This window comes from Urocitellus parryii, chromosome 6, assembly GCF_045843805.1.
Source record: "Urocitellus parryii isolate mUroPar1 chromosome 6, mUroPar1.hap1, whole genome shotgun sequence".
In the NCBI taxonomy this organism is placed as follows: Eukaryota; Metazoa; Chordata; class Mammalia; order Rodentia; family Sciuridae; genus Urocitellus; species Urocitellus parryii.
In genome coordinates this window covers 22763361-22769813 of record NC_135536.1, presented here as the reverse complement: position 1 = coordinate 22769813, position 6453 = coordinate 22763361, and positions in this window count along the sequence as shown.

Sequence of the window (6453 nt, the reverse complement as noted above, 5' to 3'; positions counted from 1 at the left end):
TTCTTTTCTCCCCCACCCCCATCCCAGTACTGGGGATTAAATCCATGGTCACTCTACCACTGAGTTACAACTCCAGCCCTTTTATTATTATTATTATTTTGAGGCAGGGTCTCGCTAAATTACTGAGGCTGGCTTGAAACTTGGAATCCTCCTGCCTTAGCCTCCCTAATAGTTAGTATTACAGTTGTATGCCATCATGCCTGGCTTGAAAATAGACTTTATTTTTAGAGTAGTTTTAGGTTCACAGCAAAATTGAGCAGAAATTACAGAGATTTCCCAAGTATACCTGGCCTTCATGCATGCATCTACATCCCTGACCAGAGAGGAACATTTGCTACAATCAATGAATTTACATTGGCACGTCATTATCACCACAGTCCATAGATTATGTTAAGGGTGACTTGTGACGTTGTATATTCTATGGTTTTGGACAAATATATAATGACATGTATCCACACTTATAGTATCATTAGAGTAGTTTTAATACCCTAAAAATCCTTTGTGCTCTATCAATTTGTTCCTCCTTTTCTTTACTACTTGGTGACCACTGATGTTATAAATGTCCCCATAGTTTTGCCTTTTCCAGAATGTCATATAGTTGGAATCACATAGTATGAAGCCTTTTAAGATTGGCTTTTTTAACTTAGTAAAATGAATTTGTTTCCTCCATGCCATTACATGACTTGATAGCTCATTTCTTTGTACTGCTGAATAATATTCCACTGTTTGGATATAGTACAATTTACTTATCCATTCACCTATTAGAGGAAGTCTTAGTTGCTTCCAAGTTTTGACAATAAGGAATAAAGCTACAATAGATATCCATTTACAGGTTTTTGTGTGGACATATTTTCAACTCCTTTGGACAAATATCAGAATTTGATTGATTGATGATTGTATGGTAAGAATGTATTTAATTTTGTTAAAAAAAATTGCCAAACTATCTTACGAAGCAGCTGTCCATCCTGCATTCCCATCAGCAGTGAATTGGAGTTTCTGTTGTTCCTCATCCTCATCGTTACTACTCTTGTCAATGTTCTGGATTTTGGCTATTCTTAACAGAGTTAGAGTGGTACTTCATTGTTGTTTTAATATGCATTTCCCTGAACAAAGATGGTGTGGAGCATGTCTTTCATATGATTATTTTCCATCTGCATATCTTCTATGATGGATGGTGTTTCTTTAAGTGTTTGGCTCAATTTTAAAACCAGTTGTCTGTATTCTTATTGTGGAGTTTTAAGAATTGTTTGCATATATTAGATATCAAGCTTTATCTGATGTCTTCTATACATTTTTTCTTCCAATTTGTCTTTCATTTTCTAAATAGTGTCTTTTTATAGAGAATAGTTTTTATTTTAAATAAATCTTGGTCATCCATTCTTTCTTTTATGAATTGTGCCATTATTATTGCAACTAAAAAGTAATCAAACCCAAGGTCATATTGATTTTCTCGGACATTATCTTTGAGTTTTATGGTATTGAATTTTACATTTAGGCCTGTGATTCATTTTGAGTTAATTCTTATTAAGGGTGTGAAGTGTAAAACCTGTATCTAGTTCCTTTTTTTCTTAGAGCAAGCTTTCTTTTTTTCTTAGAGCTTTATATAAGTTACAAACAGTGGTTGGGTTTATACTGACAAAGTCATGTATGCATGAAATTTGATTTCAGTTCATGATCCCCCCCTTTCTTTCCCTCCTTTTTTAAAATGTGCATGTCATTGTTTCACCACCATTTGTTGAAAAGACTATCTTTGCTTCATTTTATTGCTTTCCTCTCTACCCTTTCTTAAAGATCAGCTGACTATATTATGTCGGTCTACTTCTGGACTATCCGTTTTATTTTATTGTTCTGTTCTTCTTCCAATAGCATATTGCCTTCATTACTGTAGCTTTTTAGTACGTCTTGAAGTTGGATAATGTTAGTTTCTCAACTTTGTTCTTCTATTTCAATATTTTGTTGACTATTTTGGTTTTCGGTTTGTTTGTTTTGATGTTTGCCTCTCCATATAAACTTTAGGATCAGTTTGTTTATATTCACAAAGTACCTTGGTAGGATTTTGATTTGGAATGCACTTACTCTATAGATCAGGTTAGGAAGACATCTGCTATCTTAAAAACATTGAGTCTTCCTATCCATGAACATGGAATCTCTCTCAGTTTATTTAGTTATTTCATTGCTTTCATTAAAGTTCTGTAGCTTACATGTATAGATCTTATATATATTTTGTTAAATTTATGCCTAAGTATTTCATGTTTGGGTGTTAATGTGCATGGTATTGTGTTTTTAATTTCAAATTCTATTGTTTGTGGTATATATGAAAGTGATTGACTCTTGTATATTAACCTGGTATTCTACAACCGAACTATAATTTCAGATTAATTTCTGAAGTTTTTTTTTAATCAATTATTTCAAATTTTCTACATAGATAATCATGTCATCTACAAAGACAATTTTATTTCTTCCTTACCAATTTGTATACCTTTTATTTCCTTTCCTTGCCTGTTGCATTAGTTAGGACCTAATAATTCTTTTTAATATATTAATCTCTCAAATCATAGAGAAAACAGAATGTAAAGGTACAAAAGATTGTTATAATAATATTAGCTTTAAATTTTTATTTACTTATTTTAATTGACAAATCAAATTGCACATATTTATATAAATATTCTATTTTGAAATATATATTGTTGACTAATTAACTTACACATTTTGATTGTTTTGCAGCAACACCACCAAAAAAACCATCCCACTCCCAAGCCCCAGGTAAATATCATTCCAGTCTCTGCTTTTATGAGTTCAACTGTTTTAGATTCCACATATAAGTGAGATCACGTGGTATTTGTCTTTCTTTGCTTGGTTTATTTCATTTAACATAATGTCTTCAAAACTAGCTTTTGTGTTTACCATGTACTTACTTATGGAGATCATTCTTATTTTTTTTTTTTTTTTGAGATAGGGTCTTGCTAAATTGCTTAGGGCCTCACTAAGTTGCTGAAGCTGGCTTTGAATGTGTGATCCTCCTGCCTCAGCCTCCCGAACTACTGGGATTACAAGCATGTTCCACCATGCCTGGCCTTCTTCATATGTCTGATTTACTGCTTATATCCTTCTCTTGCAGGGAATATATAATGATAACAAAAGCTCGGTAAACAAAAGTTAGGGACGTTAGGAATGTCTTAATTTCTTCCTCACTTCTGGAAGTCAGTTTTGTCAAACATAGGCTTCTTGATAGAACCCCACCAGGCACCCAAGACCACTCCCCTTAGCAATTAAATGTACCAGCCCCACTGCCTTTTGGCTTCAAAAGTTGAGAAGTCTGCTGATAATCTTATTACCTCTTATAATGGGATGAATTGCTTTTCTCTCTTGTTGCTTTCAGATTCTCTCTTTGACTCTTGACATTTTGATTGTAATGTCTTGGCATGGGTCTCTTTCAGTTGATCCTACTGGGAGTTTGTTAGATGTTTATATTCGTATCTCTCAGCCATTGTTTCTTCAAATATTCTCTCTGCTCCTTTATTGATTTCTACTGATTCTGAAACTCCTACAGTGCATACATTGGTCTGCTTGATGGAATCTTCTAGATCCCATAGGCTCTGTTCAATTTTATTCAGTCCTTTTTCTTTCTGTTCCTTATACTTCATAATTTTTATTGTCCTATTTTTAAGTTCACCTACTCTTCTGCATGCCCAAATCTGCCTTCAAATCCCTCTGGTAGGTTTTTCATTTCTGTTATGTTTTTTAAAAATATTTTTTAGTTGTAGATGAATATCTTTATTATATTTATTTATTTTTATTTGATGCTGAGGATTGAACCCAGTGCCTCACGTGTGCTAGGTAAACGTTTTACCGGTAAGCTACAGCCCCAGCCCTCTGTTGTACTTTTAGGCTCCAGAATATCTTGTTGGTTTCTTTTTAGATTTTCTGTTTATTAATATTTCCATTTTGGATGTACATTATTTTCTTGACTTATCCACACTTTCCTCTATTTTTTTCTTTATTTTCTTTCTTTCTTTTTTTTTTTTTTTTGTACTGGAGATTGAACCCACGGTCACTTTACCACTGAGCTAAATCTCCATTCCTTTTTATTTTATTTTATTTTATTTTATTTTATTTTGAGACAGGGTCTCGATAAATTGTTGAGGCTGGTCTTTGCAATTCTCCTGCCTCAGGACTTCAGTCACTGGGATTACAGGCATGAGCCACTGCACCTGGCTTCAGGGACTGTCTCTGTTAACTGTTTTCCTTTGTATTGGTCATACTCTCCTGTTTCTTTGTATGCCCTGTGATTTCTTTTGTTGAAAACTGGACATTTGAATCTATTAATATGTTTACTCTAGAAATCAGAGTCTCCTTCTTCCTGGAGTTTGCTGTCTGAGCAAGGTATCAAGGTCCTTTCAGGTCTTTTCTGAGTGTGTGCCTTTCCCTGGGCATGCATAATGACTTTCTAATTTCCTCTATATATGCGATTGATTTTGAATGCCTTAGTCTTTAACGTCTAGCTCCCAAAAAGGGAAAAAGAGAAATGAAGGCAGCCAAGGAAGGCACAGGTTCTTTTAATCCTCTGGAAGTTACTTCAGCTGAGGGGGAAGAGCTCACAGGAGGGTGACGTTGCAACAATATGGCCGTTGCCTGTTTGAACCCTTGCAGAGACAGCAGTCAGTGATGGGAGCACCCATCCCTGATATTTAGAGGACAGTGTCCTTTTTGCCATACCCTTACTCCTATGAGCTCCTATGAGCTGCTCCTGGAAGTGCATGGCTGCCTGCCAAAGGGCCCAGGGAGCGGGTGGGGGTGGAAAACTTACTGCACTAGGAGCTGAAAATGACCAAAATCAACTGCAATTTACCATCTAAGCCTTTCCCTGAAATCTCAAGCCTTCAATAGGCCCCAGAGTTCCAAAGTAGTTACATAATGCAGATTCTGCCAGTGCAGTTGTTGTCAACGCTGGGAGACAGATTCCAAGTGCTTCCTACTCTGCCCTCTTCTCAAGTGCTTTTGTGAAGGTAGGATTTATTAGAGACCATTTCCAAGCTGATGAGAATAATCCAACAGAAAAGCAAAACACGTGGTACAGGATACATTGCTTATTTTTGTATTTTTCTTTGAGAAAGACTCAAAGTCCCAAGCCTACGACAAGATATTTGCCTTTGCTAGGAATAGGGGGCTTCTGTGTACTGTAAAAGGAGAGAAGAATGCAAAGAAAGTTAGACTTCATGCTGGGAATAAGTAGCTAGGTTGGCAGATTTTGCAGTGTCAGGAGAAGAAAGTTCCTATGATTGTTTTCATTTTTTTTAAAAATGAAAAGCACAAAGGACAATTAATATGTGAGAGTTTAGTATAAGGAATGGTAAGAGGTTGTTGGAGTTTTGAGAAAAGAGAAGGTACAAAATAGACATTACAAGAAATTATTCATTTTATATTTAAGGATGCATCATCATGGTCACCTGCTTTGCTTTGGTCTCAGTCAGATATTTGTGGGGAGAAATAGAATATGTGATATTTTGAGCTTAACTAATGTGGTTAAACATCCTCCAAAACATTCATATTTCCTTTTTCTTTAATAATAGACTGCCCCAGATTTTAGCTGGTTTTCTTAGTCCATTTGTGCTGCTATAACAAAATACTTGAGTCTGGGTGATTTATCAAGAATAGAATCTTATTTCTTCTAGTTGTGGAGGCTGATAGTCCAAGATCAACGCACCAGAAAGTTCAGTACCTGGTGAGAGCTTGGTCTTTACTTTCAGGTTGGCACCTTTTTATCACATTCTCCAGCAGGGAGCAAGGCTGTGCCCTCACATAGTAGAAGGGACAGAAAAGGTGAATTGCTTCCTGTAAGCCCCTTTATTAGGGTCATCTGTTCTTGAGACCAGAACCCTCATGACATAAAAACCTCCCAGAACTTGCCGTTTCCTAACACTGTTGCACTGGGGATTAAATTTCCAAAGTGTGAATTTCAGGGGATAAGTTCAGACCACAGCACTGATCTTAACTAGTAAAAAGACTTTTTGAACCTCTCTGCATTTGTGATTTAGTTTGATCCAATGTGTTGTGAGATGTGATGTGAGCAGCTCCTGGGTCATTGTTCCCTGACCTCAAGGAGGTACCATGATAATAGACTGTTGAACCTCAGGGGATAAATGAGAATTTCTTTTAACTTCCCATGGGTGATAATGAAGAAAAGAAGAGACTAATTGAATCGGAAATTGTTATGAAATAATAAAACATTGAGGTGTTAGAGGAGACCACTTGAAAGGGATGGTGGTCAGAAAGTGGGGTTCTTGGAACAAGTACTATAATTATCGGTCAAGGTATGACCACAGGAATGGGCAGCTGAAGTGAGAGAAAGAAAAAATCATCGGAGTTGAGGAGGCCAAGGAACTAAGTGTCCTCATTTGTGGCAACCTGCACCACTGTGAATTCAGATACCATGGAGGGGTGATGAGCAATGAA